The 18,456-nt window shown below is 43.3% G+C and overlaps 1 protein-coding gene and 1 long non-coding RNA gene across 8 annotated transcripts in view; both read left to right on the forward strand.

The window, feature by feature from the left end:
* The first annotated feature begins 1,315 nt into the window (after positions 1-1,315).
* Positions 1,316-3,755, forward strand: LOC310797278. Its single transcript, XR_014553723.1, has 3 exons — positions 1,316-1,377; positions 2,615-2,687; positions 2,839-3,755. It is a non-coding gene; the product is annotated as an uncharacterized lncRNA (long non-coding RNA).
* A 14,202-nt stretch (positions 3,756-17,957) lies between these two features.
* gigyf2 (GRB10 interacting GYF protein 2) overlaps positions 17,958-18,456 on the forward strand; it is a 28,886-nt gene continuing 28,387 nt past the window's right edge. For all 7 annotated transcript variants that reach the window (XM_083659623.1, XM_083659624.1, XM_083659627.1 and 4 more), the window contains exon 1: positions 17,958-18,011. The gene's annotated coding sequence lies outside the window, so the exon portion shown is untranslated. The remainder of the gene's footprint in view (positions 18,012-18,456) is intronic.

Genomic DNA, 18,456 nt, shown 5'->3' on the forward strand with positions numbered 1-18,456 from the left:
TGCTGCAGGAACTGAATTCATTATTTTTCAGTATTGCGCTAAACTATTAACCATAGTTGTGTCCTGGAAGCTTTTTGCTGGCACCACATAGCCTATATAGTCCCATATTTATGATATTCCATGTGACATAAAATGCGTTGAAATGTAGTTTTCGTGTAGACGAGATTTCAACTCTCAGTTACACAATAAAATGGACAAATGCCAATTCACACACTATCAATATTGTCTCTATTCCAAACTACAACAAATGTTTTAACAATATGATGAACCAAATTGTGTTTTTTTACACGTTGACGTTGTAACCGCATTTTAGCCGGTTGAAAAGAGGGTGAAATTAGGTCTTAGACGTTCAAACCCAATATCACCCAGATTTAAACTAAAAATCAACGTTGAAAAAACGTTTTGTGCTCGCTGGGAAGTGGTGTGCCGCTTGATGTGGAGATGGAGACATTTGAGGAACAGGTAGAGTGTGTGTATGAGGCCAGAAGAATGTCTAGATTTGTAGAAGGTAAGAAAGAGGATAGTTTATCTGTTTGTCTGACTTTTACAGAAGGGCTTCCGGAAAGAGTGTTCCTGGACAGTGTGAGCTACAGAGTGAGGCCCTATGAAAGGGCGCCGCTCAGATGTTTCAGTTGTCAAGAGTATGGTCATGTAGCTGCGGTGTGTAGAGGAGATAAAAGGTGTGGTCGGTGTGAGGAGGATTGTGATATGAATGAGTGTGAAGAGCAGGTGAAATGCCTCCATTGTGAGGGAAAGCACTATACAGGATCAGCACAGCGCCCAAAAAGAATCCGAGAAGGAAAAGTGAATAAGGTCAGAGAAAAGAAAGGGTTGTCATATGCTGAGGCTGTCAAAAGTGTGGAGAGGAAACGTGAGAGGATGGACAGGGTGGGTGTACAAAAGGAATGGAGAAAGGAAGAGGACAGATCGAATCAGAGTAATGTTATCTGCATGGATAAGAAGTGATTCCTGGCCTTTATTGCTATGGTGTTGAACTGTGCTGCTAGTATAACTGGGAAGACTGAGAGGACTGAAACGGTGGTGGATGCTGCAAAGAGGTTCCTGGATGTGGTGGACGTATCGGGAACAGATAGAGATAAAATACTGAGTGACGCATTTGCGCAAACTCAGACAATTGCGTCTGAGTGTTAGTATGGACAATAATTATGAATGGGAGCATTTTGGGTGGAAACTGTTATTTTCTGTTCACTGTAAATAAATGCATTGCAAAACTTCTAGAATTCAGTAGGTGGCGGTAATGCTCCTCTAAGTTGGTTGCCAACCGCCAATCGAATCCATAAAAGAAGAAGAAGAACTGTTTAGAAGAAGAGGATGTTATGCATCGGACAGCGTCTTCACTTCAAGTTTCTGGCTCAGGTAAGGACTCGTTTTAAGACCGAGCTAGACGAGCTAGACGCGAGAGCGGCACGCTGGTCTGGTCTGAGATGCTACGTGGGTCCCCGGGCGCTAATGCTCAGTATGAGCTGAGTATGAGCGAGAAGCGCCCGGCTAGCAGGGTAACTAGCTAAGCTAACTAATGCTGTATTTGAAAGGCTCAACATAAACTGTGTCTGTATGACTTGACAAACACTGGAATATTTACCAGAAAACAACTGTATTCACAAATGAATGGAAAAAGAGGTGGGTGGGGGGACAAGGCTTAATGACAGACTTGTTTGATGTGCAACGTTAGCTAATTTGTGATGTTTTTTTTTTAACTTGTTTGTTCGTCTATGTTGAAAAATGTGTTCTAATAATAGTAATAATAGCTCAGTGGTTTCCACCCTTTTTTCTCTTATGTACCCCCTGAGCTGTTTTGCCATGCCAATAGTGCCCCCTCACTCGTGCCTGTTCTTTGTGGTGCAAAGAAAAGACAAGTGGTTGTGGTGGATCCACGGACGTCCAAGTAGCCTAAATCCATCCAAAATATATGTTTCACTGAACAGCTGGTGTTTGGGCTTGGCCTCTTTCTTCCTTTGCTCCCCTAAACCTGAATCTGAAGCAGTGTAGGAATTTAGCCAGGGGAAAAAATGTCCCTGAGACATCTCAGAATGCCCATGAACACCATGATCCAGGAGCAAAAAATGTCCCCAAGATTTTGATCATTTTCTTTTCATTCAATTCATTTAATTTCCATGTCCATCTCTAACACACACTCAGCAGCACCTACAAGCTGGTTGCAGAAGAAGAAGACGAAGAACAACAACAACACACTCACACAAACAGTGCTGTTGTTCACACTAGGTCAGGGGTTCCCCACCTTTTTTGGTTTGTGACCCCACTGTACATGCCCCCAGCTTTTAGACAGTCTGACTCCTGGGTGCAAAAGTTGCCCCCAAAATATATGTTTTTAATTTCCTACACTGATCTGCAGTGACACCAACTGGACGTTTGAGCAATTTATCCATGCTTGCTGTAGCTAGATGGTTACAGTAGTGTTACAGTTGACACCTGGGGGGAACTAGTTGTGGTGCGCACTGCGCACACATACTATTTTAGCAATGCCGGGCTTAGGAAGTCACTTTGGAAATGATTGTTGTTGTTGTTGTTGTTGTTTCTTGTTTCTTGTGTGTGTTCCCTGTCTTACCGACTGTCTCTGTTTTGATCATGTCAGAGCTGATTGGCAGGAAGAGAGACATCTGGCAGAGGAGGAGAGGAACACTGTCAAGATGAATCCTTCAGGAGAGGTGAGAAAAAAAATATCACTGATGTTGTAACACACGCACACGCACACGCACACGCACACGCACACGCACACGCACACACACACACACACACACACACACACACAGTCTGTCTGTCCTGATTCTTTCTTTGTATCTTTCTCTATGGAAACAGACAGGCACCAGTGGACCCAGACGTCATCGTTGTGATCAGTGTGACAAAACATTCACAAAACTAAATCTGTTGAAGAGTCATCAGAAAGTTCACTCAGGAGAGAAGCCCTACTCCTGTCAGGAGTGTGGGCACTCTTTCAGTCAGTCAGGACACCTAAAAAGACACCAACGCATCCACACTGGAGCTAAACCCTACAGCTGTGACCAATGTGGGAGCAGCTTCAGTGAGTTAGGTACCCTAAAAAGACACCAACACATCCACACTGGAGCTAAACCCTACAGCTGTGACCAATGTGGGAGCAGCTTCAGTATGTTAGGTAGCCTAAAAAGACACCAACACATCCACACTGGAGCTAAACCCTACAGCTGTGACCAATGTGGGAGCAGCTTCAGTCAGTTAGGTACCCTAACAAGACACCAACGCATACACACTGGAGCTAAACCCTACATCTGTGACCAATGTGGGAGCAGCTTCAGTCAGTTAGGTAACCTAACAACACACCAACGCATCCACACTGGAACAGGCTACTGGTGTGATGGCTGTAAGAGAACATTCACTAAGTCTGATAGTCTGAAGAAACACCGCTGCATCTAACCACCTGCTGAAGAGCACCTCCACTGTCTGCCACTCAGACAGCGTTCAGACACACAACAGACGGACTGTACAATCAGTTTTCAGATTTGTTTCTGTATGTGTCTGTTTTTTTCCTTGTTTGTTCTGAAGTTGCTGTTGTTTAAATTTTGAAGATATATAGATATAGATAAAATCCTGCAGTCGCAATAGAAAATAGTAATAGGATACAGCAAAGAAAATACAATAGAGGTACTGGATTGTAGTTGTTAATGTTATTGTTATTGTTAAAAAAAACTTTTCTTTGTAAATTCGATTAAAGTAAAAAAAACAGTGAGTGAAGAAAATAAAACCAGTACTAATTAAAAAAACTGAACATTTTGTGGTTACATTTCAAATAAATGTTCTAACATAACCACTATAGGCTCATGATTGTGTTAATTAACAGCATACTCCACATAAGATCATATACTGTATCATACAGGTTATTACATAGGCTACTGTATAACTGACCAATCAGTGGCTGACAGTTTAGGGGAGTCATAAGCACCAGTAAGGTGTTTTTACACTTCATTCTGCCCACTGTGTTGAGCCTTTCTGAAGGTCAGTGACATGGAATTGCAGTGGTTCAGATCAAAGGATCCTCTTCTGTCACTAAGTTGATACTGTACAGCCATTTGTGTTTTAATAAAATATCCAAATAATGATTTATTTCATTGTCAGCAGGGCAATGGTGTAATGGGGCCATATTACAGAAGCTTCCTATGTGTCTTGTAATGCCCCTGGCCACTTTCTGATTAAAAGGTAGACCAGAGCCCTTTAGACCTGATGAGCACAAAGAGTTAAGTTAAGTTAAGTTATCCTTTATTTATCCCCATGGGGAAATTCATCCTCTGCATTTGACCCATCCTCTACTAGGAAACTTCCTAGAACTAGGAGCAGTGGGCAGCCACAGTGCAGCGCCCGGGGACCAATTCCAGCCCTTTTGCCAGTGCCTTGGTCAGGGGCACTGACAGGAGTCTTAACCCTACCATACATGTCTTTAGGTGGTGGGAGGAAACCGGAGCACCCGGAGAAAACCCACACGAACACGGGGAGAACATGCAAACTCCACACAGAAAGGACCTGGGACAGACCGGGGTTTCGAACTCGGGACCTTCTTGCTGTGAGGCAACAGCACTAACCACTGAGCCACCGTGTCAAGAGATATCACAGACACACACACACACACACCAGTTTTCTAATCTAAGCAATAGCATTATTTTGCAGAGGCTCTAAAACATGGAGGTAGGCTATATAAAGAAAGGGTTATACTGTGCTGGGTCGAGTTTTCCACTGTTTGGGTAAAAAAAGAGTAAAAGTAGTACGATTAAGAGGGGGGCGGTATTGTTTGTTTTCACAAACCGAGAATCCAGCTTGCTTGCAAGGTTACCAAATATAAGAGAGAAAGGGAAACGTTTTATAAAAACTTGAAGAGAAGATAGAGATAAAATACTGAGGGACGCATTTGCGCAAACTCAGACAATTGCGTCTGAGTGTTAGTATGGACAATAATTATGAATGGGAGCATTTTGGGTGGAAACTGTTATTTTCTGTTCACTGTAAATAAATGCATTGCAAAACTACTCCAATTCAGTAGGTGGCGGTAATGCTCCTCTAAGTTGGTTGCCAACCGCCAATCAAATCCATAAAATAAGAAGAAGAACTGTTTAGAAGAAGAGGATGTTATGCATCGGACAGCGTCTTCACTTCAAGTTTCTGGCTCAGGTAAGGACTCGTTTTAAGACCGAGCTAGACGAGCTAGACGCGAGAGCGGCACGCTGGTCTGGTCTGAGATGCTACCTGGGTCCCCGGGCGCTAATGCTCAGTATGAGCTACAGTCTATGAGTATGAGCGAGAAGCGCCCGGCTAGCAGGGTAACTAGCTAAGCTAACTAATGCTGTATTTGAAAGGCTCAACATAAACTGTGTCTGTATGACTTGACAAACACTGGAATATTTACCAGAAAACAACTGTATTCACAAATGAATGGAAAAAGAGGTGGGTGGGGGGACAAGGCTTAATGACAGACTTGTTTGATGTGCAATGTTAGCTAATTTGTAATGTTTTTTTTTACTTGTTCGTTCATCTATGTTGAAAAATGTGTTCTAATAATAGTAATAATAGCTCAGTGGTTTCCACCCTTTTTTGTCTTATGCACCCCCTGAGCTGTTTTTCCATGCCAATAGTGCCCCCTCACTCGTGCCTGTTCTTTGTGGTGCAAAGAAAAGACAAGTGGTTGTGGTGGATCCACGGACGTCCAAGTAGCCTAAATCCATCCAAAATATATGTTTCACTGAACAGCCGGTGTTTGGGCTTGGCCTCTTTCTTCCTTTGCTCCCCTAAACCTGAATCTGAAGCAGTGTAGGAATTTAGCCAGGGGCAAAAAATGTCCCCAAGATTTTGATCATTTTCTTTTCATTCAATTCATTTAATTTCCATGTCCATCTCTAACACACACTCAGCAGCACCTACAAGCTGGTTGCCAGAAGAAGAAGACGAAGAACAACAACAACAACACACTCACACAAACAGTGCTGTTGTTCACACTAGGCCAGGGGTTCCCCACCTTTTTTGGTTTGTGACCCCACTGTAAATGCCCCCAGCTTTTAGACAGTCTGACTCCTGGGTGCCCCCAAAATATATGTTTTTAATTTCCTGCACTGACCTGCAGTGACACCTACTGGACGTTTGTGCCATTTATCCATGCTTGCTGTAGCTGGTTACAGTAGTGTTACAGTTGACACCTGGGGGGAACTAGTTGTGGTGCGCACTGCGCACACATACAATTTTAGCAATGCCGGGCTTAGGAAATCACTTTGGAAATTATTGTTGTTGTTGTTGTTGTTTCTTGTGTGTGTTCCCTGTCTTACCGACTGTCTCTGTTTAGAGAGCTGCGCGGGCCTGAAATCTCGGCCCGAGCCCTCCCCGGCCCGTGACATGCAGACCCGTGCCCGATCCGGCCCAGATGAGTTATGAAATGAATTGGCCCGCGCCCGTTGCGAGGCCCGAAGCCAATATTACGATATAATGACACATCTCTCCCTCTCTCTCTGTTCCTCAGCTGCTGCGTGTGCTCCTGCAGCCTCTCTCTCTCTCTGTCCGCTCCTGTACGGCTTGTCTCTCTCTCTCTCTCTCTCTCTCTCTCTCTCTCTGTTCGGGAGCAGTCTGCTGCTGTACACCGACGGACACGCGGCACACACGCTTATTTCGTTGTTTTTTACATACTGACAGCACGCTGTCTGTTGCTGACTGAGCGGAAAGCTACATGTCATGACATGAGTCCTGGCAGACTAACGTCACGTGAGGGTCTGTGTGTGACTGTGTGGCTGTGGCTGGGGGAGTGTCTGTGCACTCCTCCTCTTTGTCTGACTGCTCTGCTGTGTCAAATCAAGCGAGTAATACAACGATATTTTATTTATTTATTGAAACGGGCCCGACCCCGGCCCGGCCCGGACTTATTAATAGAAATAAAATAAAAAACAAGCCCGGCCTCGGCCCGTATTGGCAGGCCCGAGGGCCCCGCGAGGGGACCCTCGGGTTTGCAGCTCTCTATCTCTGTTTTGATCATGTCAGAGCTGATTGGCAGGAAGAGAGACATCTGGCAGAGGAGGAGAAGAACACTGTCAAGATGAATCCTTCAGGAGAGGTGAGTAAAAAAATATCACTGATGTTGCAACACACACACACACACACACACACACACACACACACACACACACACCTACACACACACACACACACACACACACACACACACACACACACACACACACACACACACACACACACACACACACACACACAGTCGCTCTGTCCTGATTCTTTCTTTGTATCTTTCTCTATGGAAACAGACAGGCACCAGTGGACCCAGATGTCATCGTTGTGATCATTGTGACAAAACATTCACAAAACTTCATCTGTTGAAGCGTCATCAGAAAGTTCACTCAGGAGAAAAGCCCTACAGCTGTGACCAATGTGGGAGCAGCTTCAGTCGGTCAGAACATCTAAAAACACACCAACGCATACACACTGGAGCTAAACCCTACAGCTGTGACCAATGTGGGAGCAGCTTCAGTGAGTTAGGTACCCTAGCAAGACACCAACGCATCCACATTGGAGCTAAACCCTACAGCTGTGACCAATGTGGGAGCAGCTTCAGGCAGGTAGTTCACCTAACAAGACACCAACGCATCCACACTGGAGCTAAACCCTACAGCTGTGACCAATGTGGGAGCAGCTTCAGTCGGTTAAGTCACCTAACAAGACACCAACGCATCCACACTGGAGCTAAACCCTACAGCTGTGACCAATGTGGGAGCAGCTTCAGTCAGTTAGGTACCCTAACAAGACACCAACGCATCCACACTGGAACAGGCTACTGGTGTGATGGCTGTAAGAGAACATTCACTCGGTCTGATAGTCTGAAGAAACACCGCTGCATCTAACCACCTGCTGAAGAGCACCTCCACTGTCTGCCACTCAGACAGCGTTCAGACACACAACAGACAATCAGTTTTCAGATTTTCTGTATGTGTCTGTTTTTTTCCTTGTTTGTTCTGAAGTTGCTGTTGTTTAAATTTTGAAGATATATAGATATAGATAAAATCCTGTAGTCGCAATAGAAAATAGTAATAGGATACAGCAAAGAAAATACAATATAGAGGTACTGGATTGTAGTTGTTAATGTTATTGTTATTGTTAAAAAAAACTTTTCTTTGTAAATTCGATTAAAGTAAAAAAAAAACTGAGTGAAGAAAATAAAACCAGTACTAATTAAAAAAACTGAACATTTTGTGGTTACATTTCAAATAAATGTTCTAACATAACCACTATAGACTCATGATTGTGTTAATTGACAGCATACTCCACATAAGATCATATACTGTATCATACAGGTAATTACATAGGCTACTGTACAACTGACCAATCAGTGGCTGACAGTTTGGTGGAGTCATAAGCACCAGTAAGGTGTTTTTACACTTCATTCTGCCCACTGTGTTGAGCCTTTCTGAAGGTCAGTGATATGGAATTGCAGTGGTTCAGATCAAAGGATCCTCTTCTGTCACTAAGTTGATACTGTACAGCCATTTGTGTTTTAATAAAATAACCAAATAATGATTTATTTCATTGTCAGCAGGGCAATGGTGTAATGGGGCCATATTACAGAAGCTTCCTATGTGTCTTGTAATGCCCCTGGCCACTTTCTGATTAAAAGGTAGACCAGAGCCCTTTAGACCTGATGATGAGCACAAAGAGATATCACAGACACACACACACACACACACACACACCAGTTATCAGTTTTCTAAGCAATAGCATTATTTTGCAGAGGCTCTAAAACATGGAGGTAGGCTATATAAAGAAAGGGTTATACTGTGCTGGGTCGAGTTTTCCACTGTTTGGGTAAAAAAAGAGTAAAAGTAGTACCATTAAGAGGGGGGCGGTATTGTTTGTTTTCACAAACCGAGAATCCAGCTTGCTTGCAAGGTTACCAAATATAAGAGAGAAAGGGAAACGTTTTATAAAAACTTGAAGAGAAGATGGAGATAAAATACTGAGGGACGCATTTGCGCAAACTCAGACAATTGCGTCTGAGTGTTAGTATGGACAATAATTATGAATGGGAGCATTTTGGGTGGAAACTTACTTTCTGTTCACTGTAAATCAATGCATTGCAAAACTACTCGAATTCAGTAGGTGGCGGTAATGCTCCTCTAAGTTGGTTGCCAACCGCCAATCGAATCCATAAAAGAAGAAGAAGAAGAACTGTTTAGAAGAAGAGGATGTTATGCATCGGACAGCGTCTTCACTTCAAGTTTCTGGCTCAGGTAAGGACTCGTTTTAAGACAGAGCTAGACGAGCTAGACGCGAGAGCGGCACGCTGGTCTGGTCTGAGATGCTACGTGGGTCCCCGGGCGCTAATGCTCAGTATGAGCTACAGTCTATGAGTATGAGCGAGAAGCGCCCGGCTAGCAGGGTAACTAGCTAAGCTAACTAATGATGTATTTGAAAGGCTAAACATAAACTGTGTCTCTGTATGACACTTGACAAACACTGGAATATTTACCAGAAAACAACTGTATTCACAAATGAATGGAAAAAGAGGTGGGTGGGGGGACAAGGCTTAATGACAGACTTGTTTGATGTGCAACGTTAGCTAATTTGTAATGTTTTTTTTTAACTTGTTCGTTCATCTATGTTGAAAAATGTGTTCTAATAATAGTAATAATAGCTCAGTGGTTTCCACCCTTTTTTGTCTTATGCTCCCCCTGAGCTGTTTTTCCATGCCAATAGTGCCCCCTCACTCATGCCTGTTCTTTGTGGTGCAAAGAAAAGACAAGTGGTTGTGGTGGATCCACGGACGTCCAAGTAGCCTAAATCCATCCAAAATATATGTTTCACTGAACAGCTGGTGTTTGGGCTTGGCCTCTTTCTTCCTTTGCTCCCCTAAACCTGAATCTGAAGCAGTGTAGGAATTTAGCCAGGGGCAAAAATGTCCCTGACACATCTCAGAATGCCCATGAACACCATGATCCAGGGGCAAAAAATGTCCCCAAGATTTTGATCATTTTCTTTTCATTCAATTCATTTAATTTCCATGTCCATCTCTAACACACACTCAGCAGCACCTACAAGCTGGTTGCCAGAAGAAGAAGACGAAGAACAACAACAACACACTCACACAAACACACACTAGTGTTGTTCACACTAGGTCAGGGGTTCCCCACCTTTTTTGGTTTGTGACCCCACTGTAAATGCCCCCAGCTTTTAGACAGTCTGACTCCTGGGTGCAAAAGTTGCCCCCAAAATATATGTTTTTAATTTCCTACACTGATCTGCAGTGACACCTACTGGACGTTTGAGCCATGTATCTATGCTTGCTGTAGCTAGATGGTTAGTGTTACAGTTGACACCTGGGGGGAACTAGTTGTGGTGCGCACTGTGCACACATACTATTTTAGCAATGCCGGGCTTAGGAAGTCACTTTGGAAATTATTGTTGTTGTTGTTTCTTTGTGTGGGCGTTCCCTGTCTTACCGACTGTCTCTGCTTTGATCATGTCAGAGCTGATTGGCAGGAAGAGAGACATCTGGCAGAGGAGGAGAGGAACACTGTCAAGATGAATCCTTCAGGAGAGGTGAGAAAAAATATCACTGATGTTGCAACACACACACACACACACACACACACACACACACACACACACACACACACAGTCTCTCTGTCCTGATTCTTTCTTTGTATCTTTCTCTATGGAAACAGACAGGCACCAGTGGACCCAGACGTCATTGTTGTGATCAGTGTGACAAAACATTCACAAAACTTTATATGTTGAAGCGTCATCAGAAAGTTCACTCAGGAGAAAAGCCCTACTCCTGTCAGGAGTGTGGGCACTCTTTCAGTCAGTCACATAACTTAAGAAGACACCAACGCATCCACACTGGAGAGAAACCCTACAGCTGTGACCAATGTGGGAGCAGCTTCAGGGACTTAGGTGACCTAACAAGACACCAACGCATTCACACTGGAGCTAAACCCTACAGCTGTGACCAATGTGAGAGCAGCTTCAGGGACTTAGGTCATCTAAAAACACACCAACGCATCCACACTGGAGCTAAACCCTACAGCTGTGACCAATGTGGGAGCAGCTTCAGGCAGTTAGGTCACCTAACAACACACCAACGCATCCACACTGGAGCTAAACCCTACAGCTGTGACCAATGTGGGAGCAGCTTCAGTGTGTTATGTACCCTAACAACACACCAACGCATCCACACTGGAACATGCTACTGGTGTGATGGCTGTAAGAGAACGTTCACTCGGTTTCATAGTCTGAAGAAACACCGCTGCATCTAACCACCTGCTGAAGAGCACCTCCACTGTCTGTGTCTGCCACTCAGACAGCGTTCAGACACAACAGACAGACTGTACAATCAGTTTTCAGTTTTGTTTCTGTATGTGTGTTTTTTTCCTTGTATGTTCTGAAGTTGCTGTTGTTTAAATTTTGAAGATATATAGATATAGATAGATAAAATCCTGCAGTCCCAATAGAAAATAGTAATAGGATACAGCAAAGAAAATACAATATAGAGGTACTGGATTTTACTTGTTAATGTAATTCTTATTGTTTAATGTGTGTGTGTGTGTGTGTGTGTGTGTGTGTGTGTGTGTGTGTGTGTGTGTGTGTGTGTGTGTGTGTGTGTGTGTGTGTGTGTGTGTGTGTGTGTGTGTGTGTGTGTAAATTCTATTAAAGTACCGTAAGTACCTCCTTAAACCTCCTTAGTCTATTAACCGGTGATAAAAAGCAGATTTCAACCAACATCAGATATAACCCAGTGATATACAACACAATCAAGGTCTGGAGAGAGATGGTGACCTATACAGGGAGGAAGGAGTTTTCATCTGCTCTGACTCCTATAATTGGTAATAAGACCTTTCCCCCAGGTATCGACAACAGCATATTCGATCTATGGCATAAGAAAGGGATTAGAGTTGTTGGTGATTTATTTTCAGAAGACACTTTAATGTCATTTACACAGATTAAAACTAGGTTTGGTATACCAGGCACACATTTTTTTGCCTTTCTGCAGGTTCGCCACTTTGTACAAACAGACATCTCATTACCCTCTGATGGTACATTGGTTAGTCCCCTGGACACATGTCTAACAGGGTTTACAGAAACCAAAGGTTTCATTTCTTATTTTTATCAAGCGTTGGATTCATGGAACAAACATAATATTGAGCATGTTCAGTCAGTATGGGAGAGAGATCTGGGGATTAAGTATGGAACAGATGACTGGGCTGAGTGCATTTCTGCTTGTCATAAAACATTTGTCTGTAATAAATTTAAGGAAACCCAATATAAAATCTTACATAGACAGCACAGAACACCGCACATTCTTAACAAATTTGATCCTGATAGATCCCCTTTTTGTAATAAGTGCAAAACAGAGATTGGTACGTACCTGCATTGTATGTGGCAATGCCCCACCATTTGTAACTTCTGGTCATTAGTGACAAAGGAATTAAATTTGATTTTTGTAACCAGAATTGAAAAAATACCTGGTTTGTTTCTGCTTAATCTGCCTGATAAGAACATGCCACTTACGGCTTCTAATTTACTGCTCTTCCAAAAGCTTGTTTTCTTGGCTAAAAAGTGTATTCTTTTCAACTGGATCACGGACAAGCCTCCCACAGTCACCCAGTGGTACCAACAAATATTTAAGGTTTTACCAATGGAGAGACTTTGTGCTAGGGCCAAGGGTGACCTAAAGATCTTTAACAAGATATGGAATCCTTTGACCAATTACCTGCCAGACGATCTCCTCGCTCTTATGCAGGGAGACAGTTAATTTTGGGGTCTTCGGGGCGAACACATGGGACATACCCTGTTCCATATCAGTCCAGTTGAAAAGAAAACCATGTTTGTGCATCTTCGATTTTTTTGATTTTGTTTTTTTTTCTTTGCCTGGGTTTATCAGGGATTTATGACATCAAGTGGTGTAAAAGGGATTCCATTATGAACCAACATGGACTTGGTGGTATACACTATATTATCTCTGCGGTATGAAGGTGATTGTACAATATGAATCTAAGCAGTTGCATACATTGTATTATCTCTGCTGTATGAATGTGATTGTACAATATGAATCTAAGCAGTTAGAAATGATCTTAGGGCTGGGGGGACAGGTAGGACCTTTTTTATTTTTTCTTCTTTTATTTTTATTTTTTGTCTTGTTTTTTAGGATGTTGATTGTTGTTTTTGTTGTTTTGCTTTGATTGTCTTGTTTAAAAAAAAATGAATATTAGGGGAGTATTGAGACTACAGATGTTTCTGTACCACTGTCATGAAATTATACTGTTTGAACTGCTTCCCTGATTTTTTGTCTAAAATAAAATATATATAAAAAAAAAGTACCGTAAGTAAAAAAAAATGAGTGAAGAAAATAAAACCAGTACTAATTAAAAGAACTGGACATTTTGTAGTTACATTTAAAATAAATGTTTTAACATAACCACTATAAACTAATGATTCTGTTAATTAACAGCATACTCCACATAAGATCATATACTGTATCATACAGGTTATTACATAGGCTACTGTATAACTGACCAATCAGTGGCTGACAGTTTAGGGGAGTCATAAGCACCAGTAAGGTGTTTTTACACTTCATTCTGCCCACTGTGTTGAGCCTTTCTGAAGGTCAGTGACATGGAATTGCAGTGGTTCAGATCAAAGGATCCTCTTCTGTCACTAAGTTGATACTGTACAGCCATTTGTGTTTTAATAAAATATCCAAATAATGATTTATTTCATTGTCAGCAGGGCAATGATGTAATGGGGCCATATTACAGAAGCTTCCTATGTGTCTTGTAATGCCCCTGGCCACTTTCTGATTAAAAGGTAGACCAGAGCCCTTTAGACCTGATGATGAGCACAAAGAGATATCACAGACACACACACACACACACACACACACACACACACACACACACACACACACACACACACACACACACACACACACACACACACACACACACACACACACACACACACACACACACACGTATGTGATCAGTTTTCTAATCTAAGCAATAGCATTATTTTGCAGAGGCTCTAAAACATGGAGGTAGGCTATATTAATAAAGGGTTATACTGTATCTGAAAGAAAGTCACGTGCTGGGTCGAGTTTTCCACTGTTTGGGTCGAAAAAGAGTAAAAGTAGTACCATTAATAAAAAGCATGCTGCTTTATAACCAGAGGAGAGAAAAACAACTGCGTTGGCCGGGAATCGAACCCGGGTCAACTGCTTGGAAGGCAGCTATGCTAACCACTATACCACCAACGCTGTGCTTAGTTGTAGGGATCAGTTCCGTTTTTGGCCACTGATGCTCTCAAAGGGCGTTATTCCGAGTTTTTCTTATATCAGTAGAATCAGAATCAGCTTTATTGACCAAGTATGTACACATACAAGGACTCGCACACAAATGAAAAGAACAAGTAGGCTCAGGCTAAAACAGACAAGTGTCACAAAGGATAATTAAAAGCAGATATAGCTGGGGAGCTATCAGCCCGCACACTCACCGGATAATTTAAAGTCTTAGGTGCACGGCACAAGAGTTCTTAAAGCAGTAGAGAAGGAGCCAGCACTCAAAAACTCCTTTTGAGGGTTTTTTATTCCTGTTGCACCACAACGTACGCGTTTCAGCGATAGCCTTCGTCAGCGTTGTCAACATTGTCAACTATATTGTCAAACGCGTACTGCTTTAACAAAGGATAATTAAACATTAGCATTAACTATATACAATGCAATAATAATAATAAATGTATGAAAGAGCGTGGATATTGAAAGTGTGTGTATGACGGGAATATATGCAGGCCTACAGTATGGATATATAGCCTACAGTTATAGGTTATAGTTATAGCCTATCAGTTATTGATATAGGCAGTATTAATACAGTTATTTACGTGTTTAAATAAGCTACATGTATAACAATTCGGTCAGGTATTGCACAGTTATTTACGTGTATAAATAAGAATCATAATAAGCAATCAGGTATGGTATTGCACAGTTATGTGTATAAGTGCAGGTAGCCAGACTCTTTTGCGTCATGGCTTTCTGAATAGAAAGGCTTCAGGGTTTGCTTCTCCCATGTGCGACAGCCATGCTCTCTGGCGGTCTGGAGTAACGCAGGTTATGCCGGATTCTGCATCTGCGCCGAGAATTGCCTCCCCAACATACAACATCTTGAGAATCAGAATCAGAATTGATCTCCGCGGGTAACAACTAAAAGAGGACACACTGGGCGCTGTTCCGAGTTTTCCTTGAGTCTTCTGGAGAGGTGCATGCAGATGTTGCAGATGGCCAGCTTGCAAAAGTTAGATGGCCAGTACGGGGATCGAACCCGCGACCTTGGCGTTATTAGCACCACGCTCTAACCAACTGAGCTAACCGGCCACGGCTCACTGTCTTGACAATAGTCTATATTGTCTGATGTCCCACATGGTTTCATGACAATGATCTATTAATGTTGCATACAGAAATACAGATTTAATTTCCATGGCTAATTCCATTTTTCCAGAGCCATACCTCGAGTATGGCCGCCAGAGGGCGCGTTATACCAACTGTGATCCTCTACCCTGACACATACTAGGAATATATATCTACACAACGTCAGCTGAGACACAGACCTCGTGGCGCAACGGTAGCGCGTCTGACTCCAGATCAGAAGGTTGCGTGTTCAAATCACGTCGGGGTCAAATCTTTTTGTCAAAGTGTTACACGAAAATAATCTCACTGACGCTGCAAAACCGGATCACTCGGCTGAACCCAGTCTAATGAAACGGCCCACTACTTCTCTGCTGTATCGATGTTGATCACATTGTCCACAAAGAAGACAAATAGTTTGTGTGGCATCCACACTATAAACTTTAGACACAAGCACAAACGCCAGTGTTACAGACGCGGATGGATACTCTCTGAATTTTTTTTCCAATTACAGTGAATCTCTCTTGACACACTGTAATCATGTTGAATGTCCACTGATGTAGGTACTGCCCACCCATTGCCACGTCCACATCGGCATTGCTTGGGTCCACACAGTAAGTTAGAGCAAATGTGCACGGTCGAGGAACCCCCCCCCCCAATATAAAAGGTGGGCTCGTCCGGGATTTGAACCCGGGACCTCTCGCACCCTAAGCGAGAATCATACCCCTAGACCAACGAGCCACGGTGCACGACCATCACGCATTTTACCTTTACAAATTTACAATTTATTCATGTGCGCAAAGACAATTTACTATTACTATAATTGGTGATGTGTGTCTATCCGTCCGGACGTCTGTGTCTCTGATGATGGACAATTTGTCCTCAGGGTTGTGAGTCAGTCAGTCAGCTTCAGACAGAGCCAGATTTTAGGCTGGCAGCTGCCTGGCAAAGAGAAAGAAAGAAAGAAAGAAAGAAAGAAAGAAAGAAAGAAAGAAAGAAAGAAAGAAAGACGTTTTTTGCTGTCACAGAGGCCCTTCACACTGCTAAGGCCTCATCCCTCTCCTCTGTTCTTGTCCTCCTTGACCTGTCTGCTGCCTTCGATACAGTCAACCACCAAATCTTTCTTTCCACTCTGTCTGACCTCGGCATTTCAGGTTCTGCACTCTCCTGGTTTGCTTCCTACCTCTCGAACCGCTCATACCAGGTCTCATGGAGAGGGTCCCTCTCCAGATCCTGCCCTCTTACCACCGGTGTCCCCCAGGGCTCAGTCCTGGGCCCCTTACTTTCCCTTCTCTATATCAGATCTCTTGCCTATGTGATCTCTTCTCATGGCTTTTCTTATCACTGCTATGCTGATGACACCCAGCTTTTCCTTTCCTTCCCCCCCTCAGACACTCAAATTGAGGCTCGCATCTCTGCATGCCTCAAAGACATTGGCGACTGGATGTCTGCCCACCACCTCAAGCTCAACCTTGGTAAGACAGAGCTACTCTTCCTCCCAGGGAAAGACTGCCCTCTCGCAGATCTCTCCATCTCCATTGACAACACCACTGTACTTCCCTCCCAAACAGTTAAGAACCTTGGGGTGATCCTTGACAACCAGCTGTCTTGCTCAGCCAACATAGCTGCGACAGCACGCTCCTGTAGGTTCTCTCTCTACAACATCCGCAAAATCCGTCCCTTTCTCACAAGAGAAGCGACTCAACTCCTGGTCCAGTCACTTATCATCTCCCGCCTGGACTACTGCAACTTGCTCCTGACCGGCCTACCTGCCACCGACATCCGACTGCTTCAGCTCATTCAGAATGCTGCAGCCTGTCTGGTATTTGAGAATATCTCAAAGGAAACAATAAAAATCATAATTAAAACAAATTGTTTGACAGTTTCTCAAAATGGCTGCCAATGACACCCTGGCAACTGCGATGTCGACATCACTGATGACACGATAGTAGTCATTGTTACATAATCAGTGGTGAATTGTGACATCATCAGTGATGTCATAGACTGAATTGTGATTTATTACATCATCAGTGATGTCATAAGTCACCTGTGTTTGTGTTTGTGTGTGTGTGTGTGTGTGTGTGTGTGTGTGTGTGTGTGTGTGTGTGTGTGTGTGTGTGTGTGTGTGTGTGTGTGTGTGTGTGTGTGTGTGTGTGTGTGTGGGTGTGTGTGTGTGTGGGTGTGTGTGCGTGCGTGCGTGCGCGTGTGTGTGTGTGTGTGTGTGTGTTGGTAATAATCTGATGAGATTTTAAAACTTTGTTCACACGTTAAACGCGTTTAGAAGTCTTATAAAAAGAAATGACTGTCATTGAATGAGAGAATTGTATGATACAACATATAACACGACCATTAATGCAGTGATAGCAGTTAATTCCTTGCAGTTAATTCCATTTCAAAAAATATTATTCGCCCCACACTGTTAACAGTCAGCAAATACGCATGGAGGCTGGCCATACGGGTTTTATCTGTTGTCATGTGACCAGGCCAGCACTCACTCAGCCATCTTGTGGAAAACGAAGAGAGAGAGAGCAAGTCGAATACAAATCCTGTGCTGTCAGAACAAGCAGAGGTAAGACAGCTAAAGTTTCATACATTAGTGATCAACCAGGTGAAGTGCGTTTATACATTGAACTCCAACACCATGCCATATAGTCCTATTCGAAGGAGCCGGGGCTGATTATGACTGATGTTAAAGCACCATGTTGACTTGGCCTTGCAGCAGCGGGCTGTAGTATCTCTGTGCTCCGTGTTGGAGCAGAGCAGCACGGGACTCGGCGGAGAGGAAATGCGGTGTTGTGGCTCTCGGGCTGGTCGAAGGCCGCATGTAGCTAACCTGTTAGCATGTTAAGTCCGCTTGTTAGCTACAACAAGTGTTGAAGTTAGGGATTAACTCGTGTCAGGGCAGTAACGTGCACGACAGCGTGACAGTATTTATTTCCTTTGGAAAATGGGAGTTACTGGAGAGCACATATTGTAGCATTTGGCGTTAGCTAGCTAATAGGATGACATGTTAG

Source organism: Poromitra crassiceps, assembly GCF_964638095.1.
Source record: "Poromitra crassiceps genome assembly, chromosome: 23".
NCBI lineage: Eukaryota > Metazoa > Chordata > Actinopteri > Beryciformes > Melamphaidae > Poromitra > Poromitra crassiceps.